A 13,207-nucleotide genomic window follows, 5' to 3' on the forward strand; every position below is an offset into this window, starting at 1 on the left:
TGTCACAATCTCAGGAATTTACTGTTCAGCTTCAGGCATCTTTTCCAGTAATGTTTAATTTTGTCAGGCAGACTTACAACTTAAAATACACTGCAATTTTAAAAAAACAAAATATATTTTATTTTATTAATGGCAGATTTTAAAAGGGGGAAAAAAAGCATTTCTGTTTCAGATCTAACAAACTCAATAGTGATTATTGGCAATAAATTTTTTTTTTAAAATTAATTCTAGATACTAATAAAATTATATGACAAAAATAAGGAGGAATGGATCTATTACTATCCTTTTTCAAGAAAATATTTTATTCTAAACTTACTGCAATAATTTCCCTTGTCCATAGTTAAATTTTTTATATACTTAATTGCTATCACAAGTGGCATTAACATCTCCAGACCTTGAATATTTATGATGCTACTTTAGTTCTTGTGAATAGAAACGTTCATATTTCTATTTGTGTCATGGATTTAAGGACAACAAAATTAATCACATTCCAACAATATAAAAATGCAACGATGCTGTAGATCTTATTTGTGTATTTCAATATTGTGAGAACAGGCTATTTGATGATTAACACGGTTAATTCACGTATGCAAAGTATGCACTTCAGTGCTTGTTCTGCATAAGTTTCTGGAATGCTTTCTTAGTTATAAAGTCTATTACAGAATTTTGATTCTGATGTGTGTCACATTGGCTAGACAAATAATTCAGAATTCAATAAACACTGTAAAGAGTCTTAAATAGTCTTGTGTCTGCTTGTGTGAGCGAAGAAATTATTTTGCAAATTTTAACATATGTTGCTTTTGCAAAACTTCTTAACTTGCAAGCTGAAGTATGACAGTATCATCCATGTAAATTATATGGTATAGTGTACTAACATTAAGGAATGAATGGAACACTATTCTGGATGTATCTAAAATAAGACTCCGTGGTACTGACATAGACCTGTATGAAGACAGCAGATAATTGTCAGAATGGCGTTTCCAAATATTTTTGTACTGTCTTTAACCTGAATTTAATTATATAGAAGTAATTTACTTCATATTCTTCAAAAAGAGGAAAACAATATAACTGTTCTAGTTATTATTTACTCTTTCATTCTGTTTGTCATTATTGTTCTATTGTTAGAATCTTACACAATGGAAACATGTCAGAATAAAGGAACAGAGGATCAGAGTACAACAGCACTATGTAAACAAGGAACAGAACAACATCCAAGCCAAACATCTCATGATAGTTAGCATAGAAGTTCTTAACCTTTCAAGTCTGAAATTATGACAGCTAACATTTTAGGGGAGGCTTCTTAATATATATTTGGGGACAGGTCAGCCTATTTTCATGGCACCCCTAGTGCAAAATATATGCCTGTGGTGTTTTTGGTATGAATCCAGGCTGCACATTTCATGACTCAACTTTCAACACCTCTTACTGTAATAAATCATAAAAGGCAGTGAAGAATTTACTTGCAATGCATGGAACCAAGACACTGGGTCATGGAGACACCACAGAAATATGGAGTTTCCACATCTGAGGAGCAAAACAAGTGTTTCTGAGATTTTAAATTCATGTTAGCAAATGGTGGGCTAATAGCACTGCTACAAAACAGCCCTATTGTGCAGCAAAGTCCATTGCGTTCTTTTCACCAGGGCTAAATTTGGCCGGTTAATATGAAACAGTGAAGATTCAATGCAAAAAAAATCCCAAATGACTCAAAATCTCAGAATCACTAGGTATATGTACCACAGGGCTGCTTTGGGAAATTAGAATTTTTTTTAAAGACTCAACTACCTGGAAGATACAATGTGGAAAAATAATTTAACATACAAATAGTGTATCCAGTTAGGAATTCCTGTTCTCACACAGCTGAAATACACTTTAAGCCTCTGCCACATGTATAGTTTTGAAGGTAGGTTGAATAACTGAGTACAAGATGTCAGAGATTACAAAAGGTATGGAATTAAGCTGATGAATATTGTAGCACTCAAAAACTTTATTTGGTTTAATAAGTCTTTTTTTATGTACGTTTCCCACAGATTGCTATTTGCTTTTAATGTTTTGTTCAGGAGCAGGTGGGAGGGCAAGGAAAATATATGATTAGGAAAATATATGATTCATACAATGTTAGGGACTTCATACAGTGCAAGAGAAACAGGATCACATTGTAGTGAGTCCAGCAAAGGGTCACAAGATGATTGTGGCATCAGAGCATCTGGCACACAAAGAAAGGCTGAGAGCTGAGACTGTTGATCCTGGAGATGAAAAGGCTCAGAAGGACCTTTCACTGTGTATGGATACCTGATAGGAAGAGATTTTTTACTGTGAGGGTGGCAACGCACAGGAACAGATTGCCCAGAGAAGCTGTGGATGTCCCATCCCTGTGGAAGTTTTTCAAGACCAAGTGGGATGAGGTTTTGAGCAACCAAATGTAGTAGAAGGTGTTGCTGCCCTTGGCAGGGAGGGAGTGGAACTAGGTAATCTTTATTGTCCATTCAGATGCAAACCATTCTATGATTCTATGAAATTAAAGAAGATGGAGCTGTGCTATTCTCAGTGATGCCCAGTGAATGGACAGGAGGTAATGGGCACAGGAAATCATTTTGAAACAGAAGAAACCTTTCTGCTACAATGGTGATCAAACCCTGATAAGGAAAAGCTGTGCATCTCCATCCTGAGATCTACTCACAACCTAGGTGGACATGACCCTGAGCAACCTACTCTAGATGGCCCTACTTTGAGCAGATGCGTAGACTAGACAGTCTCCAGGAGTCCCTGCCAACTTCACCCATTCTGTAATTCTGTGTGAAATTTTTCCCTTACTACAAAACGAAAGAATTATGAGAGTAAAAATATTTCACTCCTGGCTAACTTCTTTTGACAATCAATGTTCAAACCAAAACGTCTAGAAATCAAATAAATTTGGTTTTTAAACTGAAATTTTTTTTTTTTTTTTTTACAGATATTCTTAACTAAAAGCAGGCTTTCTTGAAACATAACAGACGAGTAAACAAAAGACAACATAAAAAATTTGATCAGCTATATATCTACATTTGATCTACTTTATTTTCCTTTTTTTTAAGTAATAAAAAGGATCTTTTTTACAAACAGTGTTAGCTCAGAAATTTCTTCCTTTATATTTCTTCTTGAAATATCTTTTGCTAAATCTTTGTTGCTGATTAAGTGAAGGTTCATGATCCAGATGCAAACTATTAAATATTTGATTTAGAAGTCTTTTTGAGATGAGGTCTGAAAGATACAGTGGAACTTAGAAACTGTAACTTAGCATTTGTTATTTAGATGCAATTTTTTTTTAGGCTGTAAAGAGGAAGTTTTCTGGTACTAATGTGAATCTAAACAGATGGAGAATAAATAGTAAATAAGGTTTTTTTGACAAAGAAATATTTGTAGCAAACACAGAGATGCTGCAAAAATAATTATTAAAAGAACAAGGGTGAATTGAATAAGCAACAACAAAGATTATACAGCTTAGAAAGTAGAAAAGGCAAGCAAGGATATGCCTTTTATACTTACAATAAAAGACAAACCAACAAACCAAAACTAATTGCACAGTATTCAGCAGAAAAACACTCTCCATAAAACTATTACTTTGAAAATACATATGAATAAAATTTTCACAGTAACATATTGTTTATTCTTACTCATACTTGCATTTCTCATTTATGTAAGACAGTAGGCTTTAGAAAAGTGTGGGTGTTGGTGTTTTGGGTTTGCAAGGCAAGGTTTTGGTAGCAGGGGCAGCTACAAGTGTGATTTATGTGAGACATTGCTAGAAGCTTCCCCTATGTCAGAGCCAGTGCCAGACTGCTCTGAGATGGACCTACCACTGTCCAAGCCGATGGTGGTAGTGCTTCTAAACATATTTAAGAAAGGGGAGAAAAAATGCTGCACAACTGCAGACAGACAAAGAAGTGAGAATACATGGGAGAAACAACTCTGCAAACACCAAGGTCAGAGAAGAAGGAGCAGCAGAACGAATGTGTGATGAGCTTACGTCAATTCCCCCCTCTACTCTCCTCCTTCTGTGCCACTGTGAAGGAGGAGAGAGAGAAAATTTGGAGTGAAGTTGATCCTGGGAAGAAGGGAGGGGTGAGGGGAAGGTGATTTAAGATTTAGTTTTTATTCTTTCATTACCCTACTCTGATTTGTTTGGTAATAAATTAAACCAATTTCCACAGGTTGAGTCTGTTTCACTTGTGGCAGTAATGAGTGATTGATCTCTCCCTGCCCTTATCTTGACTTTCGTTGTATTTTCTCTCCCCCATCCAGCTGACAAAGGGAGTGATGGAGTAACTTTGGTGGGCAACTGGCACCCAGCCAGGGTCAAACCACCACAACTGGGATGATATCTACAAAGGCAAATAAATCCGTTTACACCTGAAAGCCATCTCCCAGGAATGAATATTTTCATAAGGGAGATCCTTTATAAATCAAAGTGAGGAGGCGCATTTACTTCAACTGCACTTTAACTTCCATGTACCTGTAAAGTGGAAAATCACAAAGCTGTCAAGTAAAAGTACTTCATAGTTACACTTCCTCTCCTCATAAAATTTCTCCACTGGTATCCCACCACACCGAATAAAACCTTTTTGTGAGGGATCAAACCAAATCTCTGAAAGGACCAAACAGACTGGAAAAAATTTTGCTTGTTAGAAAGTCAACTTAACCTTTTGCATAGAAAAAAAAAAGCATAATAATTTTACTGAAGGTGTTAAGGCATGGAAATACTATTGAGTAAGATATGAGAATATTTATGTGTTTATTGATTTTAAGGTGCAATCTTGTGCCCTATTTAACTTTACCTCAGAGTCTCTTTTGTAAGGCTGTATAAGTAGAAATTAGAAAAAAGCAAAAAAAATATTGACAAGATTGTAGTAATAACGCAGAGTTAACTATAAGAATTATACTTAACTATAGTTAACTATAAAAAATTATATTTAATTAATTAAGGCACTGAGCAGTCTACTCAAAATTCAAAGTTGGATCTAGCTGTGAAGTTGTCCCTTCTCTAAGGAAATGGTGACCCCAAAGGACCTTTGACTCAACTGACACTATTGGGAAAAAAATACAAACTGAGAGGTTTTGTGTTCATAGGAAGCTCTATTTCTAGGGCTTTTCTTTGTGCTTTTGTAGTTCACAAATAGCTGGAGACTTTATCCTGTATTTTCCACATATTGTTTTTCTAAGATTTTCATGAAACTGCAATTTTAGTTTAATAAAGAATATGAAAAATTGAAAATGAATTTTCTGGCATCTTTTGATGTGGATATCAGCAAAAGTTGCAGGGTGATATTTTTATAGCTTCATAAAAAACCCAGCTATTTTCTCTGTACAAACAAAATGACTGATGTCTTAATAAATACAGGAAAGGTTTTTATATAAATTTCACACAAAATTATACAAAGAATTTACAAGAGAGGGCTGTAACCCCCAGAGAAGTTTTGTTAAATATTCTATCATCCCAATATTATTAATAGGGGAATAATTTTTTCTTATACTTATTTTCAATAAATCTGGCTGTAAGTTTTCTCACGGAATGGTTTGGTCAAGAAGAATATCTTGTGGGAATTTCTTGATATTTTGTTTTACCCTTGTGAAATAAGACTTGTTTTGTACCTCTTATCATAATAATTTGATCAATTTAGAATGTGTCATTTTAGTTTTTATTAAAATAAACATAAGTAAATAATTCTAGGATATTCACTGGTGCAATAATTTCAGTCTTGCCTTACAGAAGACTGAAAATATAACCTTAGAATCTCTAGTTGATGAGAGTGAGAGTAGCTTTTTCAAGCACATTTACAAGTCTGTGTTTTGCATATATGTGCGAGTTCTCACTGTGTTATTGATACATATCCCCAAACACAATATTAATTATTTTGCCATTAATTAAATATGATAAATCTTTATATAACATGTAACAAGAACTTTGTATGATACCAAAGAAATTTTAATCTATGACTTTAAATTATGTTTGTGTATGCTGCGAACCAAGCACTTTATTTCTGTTGCTATTTTTTGTCGTATAAATTTCTAATTATGTAATATATTTCTTTTTCAGTGTAGATATCAAGTGCCCTTAATATCTCCTTGCAAATTACTTTAATAGAATCTTTCAATATATTTAAATAAATTAATAAATTAACCCATATCTGCCTACACTCCCAGCAATGAGGCATGCATAGCCTTATAAAAGATGTGGTTTTCTTTCCTTCATGTATTGTGTTAGTCCAGGTGATTTAGGAGTTTAACTCTACCTAGTACTTCTGAAAAATTCCCTATCTTTACTGTTTCCCTGCCTAAACACAAATAATTTTCCTTCTATTGTTTATGAGATGTTTCTGTTTGGAAACATGAAGCCTAGAGAGGGATGAACACTGAAAAACCCATTTAAGCACGTGCACTCTTCCTGTGTCTCTGGGTGAAGTTCCTAAATATGATTTTCTGTTGGTAAGAGTATGTTGGTTATCTCCTTTGGCTTCTTTGCTCAAAATAAAAGTCCTTCTTATACTTGAGGCCTAATTTATACCAACTCTGCTGATGTTGAGCCATAAATGAAATAGAGCTGGCGCCAATGGAAGGTCACTAGAGGAATGGAGCTGGTCGGTCAAGGTCTGCACTAAACACCCTCCTGGCTCACCCTGTGTGGCGCTAAGACATGGTCAAAGGAGAAGTTGGCAAAGAAGAAGGTCTTACAGGAGTGTGCCGATGTTCCAGCTGTTTCTAGCTTCTTCAACAATCCTTTGCAGTTGAACATAAGTTCCAAAAGGCTTTTGCCTGCCCTAATTTCTGCTGGGGACCAGCCTGCTTTTGAAGCAGGATGGACATACATGTAAGGACCATGTCTCCTCACTGTTGTTGCATTTCACTCCACATCAAAATAGCAGTACATTAAAACAGATGATAAAAAGCAGAGACTTTATTAAAGCTAAGTACAACATTTAGGATGAACAGTTTGCTGACATAGTGCATTTTTCCAACTTGTCATTGGTAAATTTCAGCTTCCCAAAAATATATACTTCTGATTTACAGTAATCTTAAGTGTTTGATCTGGCAAGTAATGGAAATTTAAAAAGACAAACACAATAGTCTAATATTTAGTCTAATGAAAAACACTTTTTTCCTCAGTTGTCACAGAAAATTGTAATGGATTTTAGGGAAGGTGGAGTGAGTCAAAACATTTGGCAGGGAAGAAAGAGGTTCAGCTGGAGCAACTCTAACAAGAAGATTAGATAAATTGTAATAGGAACCTCTAAGAACCAGCCAGTTTGAATAAACGTGTTTAGAATTTATGGAGCGTTTTAAACTTTTGATCAAAACTCCAAAGATTAAAATTATGTCCCCTTATATTCATTATTGTCATCTAAAACTAAACTTGGTGATTCTATATTTACAAATGGATGGACACTTCTACAGGTTTCTGACCTCTGTACAGGCTTACATGACTTCTGTATTTTCTCTCTTAAATATTAATAGAATCATAGAATCATTAGTTTGGAAAAGATCTTTGAGATCATCGAGTCCATCTGTATCTGTCCACTACTAAATCATATCTCTGAGCATCTTATCTACTTGTCTTTAAAACCCCCCAGGGATGGCAACAAAACCACTTCCTTGGGTAGCCCATTCCAGTGCCTGAAAACTCTTTCAGTGAAGAAATGTTTCCCAATATCTAATCTGAATTTCCCCTGGCACAACTTGAGGTCATTCCCTTTTCTCCAAAATAATTGGAAATATATATGGAAAAGAAAAGTTCTCACAGCTTAAAGAGTATTCTTTTATGTCTTTCTGCGGCTTAGATTGAACTTGGACACGGTACGTCTTTTGCATCTCTGTCTTTATCTTCTCCCACTTTTGGCCTAGAAATGCAAAACTTTGATATATAAAATATGGCAGAAGGGGTGGTGACTTAGAGGGGCAACAGGCTTTTAGTTACAAAGCTCCTGGCTAAATAGCCGTGATCAGGCTCTTGAACTTGGTGGGACCTCCCATAACAAAAATTAAAGTGTTTGTAGACTTCTGACCTGGAGGGAGAAGAGTCCATATTGTGAACCTAACTGGAGAAACTTAACTCTGTGCACCAGAGACAAAGACATGTAATTCTAGACAGAAGTGCTGCTAAAGACTCAACCTCATGTTTTGCCCTTTATGTTATTTTAGGCAATTCCTTCCTGAGTGTACCGAATGTAGCAAATCCCTTTTTAAGATCTTAAATATTTCCATGCTTGGAATCTACGGAAGGAAATTCCAGGTTCCTAACATCTCTATAACAATTTCAGATCAATGTGACATCCTACCCAGTCCTCAATTGCTGCTGCTAAAAGGCTTGTCTTTTCTCTTAATGCAGCATTGTGCAGATTACTCAGACGCTCTTCAGATGACTAAATTGGTTCTAGAGGACTACATTCAAGTAGATGGATAGTCATCTATGTGTTCGGGTCAGACACGTAGAATAAGTTGAATGCAACAGTGTCTTATAATATCAATTTGTTTTCATGGGCTTCAAAAAGTCCTTGGGATGCTACACTTGATGTGTACACTGACCCCTACATTTTTTACCTATGTCCTTCAGCAGATTGAGGGTTTATATCTTGTAGACTATTCTGAAGAAATAGTGACTATTCAAGAACTCCCGTAGGGTGTTGCAGCGTATATCCAATTAGAATGTTATATTTTGGGAGCTATGAAAAATTCTTTATTTTTCATATATTTGCCCAAGTGGGAAGTGGTTTTCTCTTTTAATAAACAAAAGACAAAGCAAACAAACACATGAAAAAACAAACAAACAAAAAATTTAAAAAAAAATCCAAAACAAACCCCTACCCTCTCCCAAAAAGTGTTATCACATATCCTCAGTGCTAGCAAAGATGAATGAAACTCAGTAGTAGAAAAAAACATGACAGACAGAATGTGTACAAATCTTGACTTACTGTGAACTTACTGCGTAAGATTATGAGAACTCACATTTACAAATAAAATATAATTGGCTCAAGCTAAATGGAATCCAAAGATTTTTTGAAATCTCATAGGCTAGCAGAACCCTTGTAAAAAAGAACATGAAAAGTTACTGAATCTTTTTTAAAAGTATTTACATTGTTAATGTATCTGAATCAAGGGTAGCTTACATCTATAATTAATTACAAGCTAATTAGTCAAGCCATTGTAGCATTCAGAGTAAATTTAGAATACTACTGTGAAAGTCAGCAGCTGGTACATTGACATTTTAGATAATTATTTCATTGCTCTTAGTTGAACTAACAACCAAGAAACGTATATGAGTGAGTTTTCTGTAAAAACGAGGTCTTATAGTCTTATTATTACTATGAGAATAAACTCTTTTATCTTCTACAGTGTGTACAGGAAATACTTATTTTAGTCCTTTTTTTCTTTCTGTAAAACTACTTTTTTCGTATTAGACTGAGTCAAAGGTAGACAGGACACAAGAGGCTTTGCCAGTCTGTTGAGCAGCTGTTGCTGAAACAGCATAAACAGAAAGAAGGAGAAAGGCAGGCTTCCACTAAGCTACCAAGATAATCAAGAAAGTACTTTGCACAAAAAATTATATGGACCCAATAAAATCAAGGGTGTCACAAGACCTTTGAAATATCCTCACACATTTTTGTCCCTTTTCTGCTGTAACTGTCAAGGAGGTTATTATGACCAGTGTAAGAGGAAAAGGGGCGACTCTTAGGAATAGTAGAACCAGAACCTTAAATGTAAAAGCCACATCACACAAGATCACAGAATCACAGAATCATAGAATCACAAGGTTGGAAAGGACCCATTGGATCATCGAGTCCAACCATTCCTAACACTCCCTAAACCATGTCCCTCAGGGCTTCATCCACCCGTTCCTTAAACACCTCCAGGGAAGGCGACTCGACCACCTCCCTGGGCAGCCTGTTCCAGTACCCAATGACTCTTACTGTGAAGAATTTTTTTCTGATATCCAACCTGAACCTCCCCTGACGGAGCTTCAGGCCATTCCCTCTTGTCCTGTCCTCTGTCACTTGGGAGAAGAGGCCAGCTCCCTCCTCTCTACAACCCCTTTTCAGGTAGTTGTAGAGGGTAATAAGGTCTCCCCTCAGCCTCCTCTTCTCCAGGCTAAACAACCCCAGCTCTCTCAGCCGCTCCTTGTAAGACTTGTTCTCCAGCCCCCTCACCAGCTTCATTGCCCTTTCTCTGGACACGCTCCAGAGCCTCAACATCCTTCTTGTGGTGAGGGGTCCAGAACTGAACACAGTATTTGAGGTGCGGTCTCACCAGTGCTGAGTACAGAGGGAGAATAACCTCCCTGGACCTGCTGGTGACCCCATTTCTGATACAAGCCAAGATGCCGTTGGCCTTCTTGGCCACCTGAGCACACTGCTGGCTCATGTTCAGTCGGCTGTCAACCAGCACCCCCAGGTCCTTCTCTTCCGTGCAGCTCTCCAGCCATTCCTCCCCCAGTCTGTAGCGAAGCAAGATGTGCAAACATCAGCCATTCCAGTTCATGCATAGGATTGTGACCCCGAGTTTCAAAGAAAAGCAATCCTTCTGTGCCAGTCTGGAGTAGGAACACACAAGTCACTTGACAGTTTAAATCAAATAAGAAAACTTTGAAAATTACCACAGTTAGCTGAGCCAATGTAACTCATAAATTTGTGTTTGACAGTGGAAATCTATTCTCTTTTGTCTTGCCCATTAAGACCTGCTTCACATGTTTTAGTCTCATCCATTTTTTTTTTTTGTGCTGTAACAAAATATGAAGAGCTCTTCCAAAATGTGGATGCTTTTCTTTTGTCTTTTTGATGGGAATAAAGCCCAAATGTATAATTGTGTCATCAGTGGGAGATATTTAGAAGTTCGTAAAGTATTAGATGTAGCTGGCAACTGACACTTTTTAAAACTTAAGTTTTACTTTTTGAATTTGACAAATCGCATGAGCTGCATTAAAATTGAGACAGTCTCTCCAGGACCTATCACGTGACATAATAAGAAAGATGCTGTTGTACGTAACTCTGCTTATCTCTGTAACCCATTCCTGTTGCACAAAATTGATAGGGTTAGAAACAGCACTTAGAAACATCCACTGGTAAATCCTATGCATATAGATCATAAATTAAAGAATATTTAAGATTAAGAGGGACCCTTAAATGTCATCTGCTCTGAACATTTATCCCCCACAATAAATTTCTCAGTTTTTACCCTCTTTCAAACTTGTAATTTAAAGATAGCTGTCAATAAGTAGTGTAATATCTTCCACAGGGCTTGTATCCAAACAACATTTTATGTATGCAAAATTGAGGGTGTTCTATCCTATGTAAGTTCTGCATCTAATGTAAGACCCCTGCTTCTAGTTATATCTGAAGAGGTGCTGAGTTCTGAGGACTCATTTAAAGCTTTTACCTTTATAAATTTTAACCCTAAAATTTGGGAAAAAAGAAAAATGTTTGAAGGTGCTTTTGGCCTGTCTTTGATTTTGATGATTTATACATTACTCCTATTTTGGCAAGTGTTCTGAGCAGTAATGGAAAGATTGGGAATAACATGTAAATTTCAAATACCAAGGGACCTGCTTGGAATAGATGCTTTGCTTATGGTTCCTGAACAATTGCCAAAGATAATAAGTTATGAGTTTCTCAAGCCAAAAAGAAAGAGGACAGTGGGAATGGACATGTACAAAGGAAATTAGTGAGAGAGACAATTTTTGTTTGAGTGCCAGTTACAGGATACTCCAAATTCCTGAACTCTGGATGCAGCATGAACAAGAGGAGAAGTAAAATTGTTAAAAAAAAAGGTTTTAACAGAATGATTGAAGTTTTAAATATTTTGCATTGTTTTTGTTTAATCTGTGAGTGAATTTAATGTTCTTGAGAATGAGTAATGAAACTAGCAACAGCTACACATTCTGCAGGCAAAAGCTCTCTTGAGTTCCCTCAGCAGCTTTGTCAAATGCTGATGTGCTTCCTTCCTCCTTTGCTGGAAGACATGGCTTCAAGGTCCCCTGAGCAGCAATTGCCAGGCAGACAGAATCGTGCCAAATTGCTCCGTGGTTTTGTAATGGAGAAGAAAGGGAACAGGAAAACAACTAAATAGGCTGGTCTATCTCATTGGGGTGAGCTCAGGCTGCATGTCAATATGGGGGTTAGGAGGTGAAATTAAACGTGCTACTTCAATGCACCTGTACCATCCAGCCACATACTTAAATGTTTAACCAATTCTGACTTCTATATTTCTTTTTGAATATGCAGATGACACAAGTTATATATTTTGAAGCTCTGTGAACATGATTTCTAGCTCAACAAAAAACATGTGGTAAAGCAAATAAGTTATCATGGAAAAAAAACCCCACATCGTTATAAAGAAAAAAAAAGCTGAGAATTTAAATTTTAGCCATCTTTCCTCACAGTATTTGCAATATACTAAGTCAGAAAATGTTTTAAGGAAGAAACTGTTAGTTTGCTCTTATCTTTATTTGGAAAAAAACAGAAAGCAGGGGTATTTCAAGCCTCACGTGTGTGCAACTTGCTGCTTTTCTTTAGACATCTGTTGTATATAAAATGATACGTTTTACTCCCCTTATATGTGAGAAAACGTAGCCAATTCCCCTTGCCACTTCTCTGTAGGAATGAATTAAAAGCAGTGTTGCAGTAGACTGATGATCCATGAACCTCTAGAGTGGTAACAGCTATAACGTCTATGTCAACACCCATTACTGGAGTGTTTGCCTGTATTGAAGTGCAAATTAGTTCAGAACGAAAGAGAGTAAAGTTATATGTAGTCCTTACAGCAGAAAACTAGAGCAGAATACTGTGCACATGAGGAAAATAAATTTATTTACATCTAATTCCACTGTACATCAGTGATTCTATTTTTATTCCAGTGTCTGTAGTATATATATATCAGTGAACAGCTATTTTAATTTTTAATGAAAATTGAATTTCTTTTCATTTGAAAGCACAAATAATGCTGTTTCGAGGAAGCTACTTTGGGAGACTACTACAACGTTTATTGATATCAGTGAATTCCCACCATTGATGATGACAGATTTTGGAACAAATTTCTATCCTTTTAATCCATAAACTGCAAAATAACTAACTGAAATATTTGAAAGTATTAGAATACCTCTTTTAATAGCAGTTGGACCAAAGGAAAGTTTTTTTCTGAAAGCATTAAATTTCCAGGTTTTCAGATTTGGCTCCCCACCCTCCAG

Source organism: Cuculus canorus, chromosome 1 (assembly GCF_017976375.1).
Source record: "Cuculus canorus isolate bCucCan1 chromosome 1, bCucCan1.pri, whole genome shotgun sequence".
Lineage (NCBI taxonomy): Eukaryota > Metazoa > Chordata > Aves > Cuculiformes > Cuculidae > Cuculus > Cuculus canorus.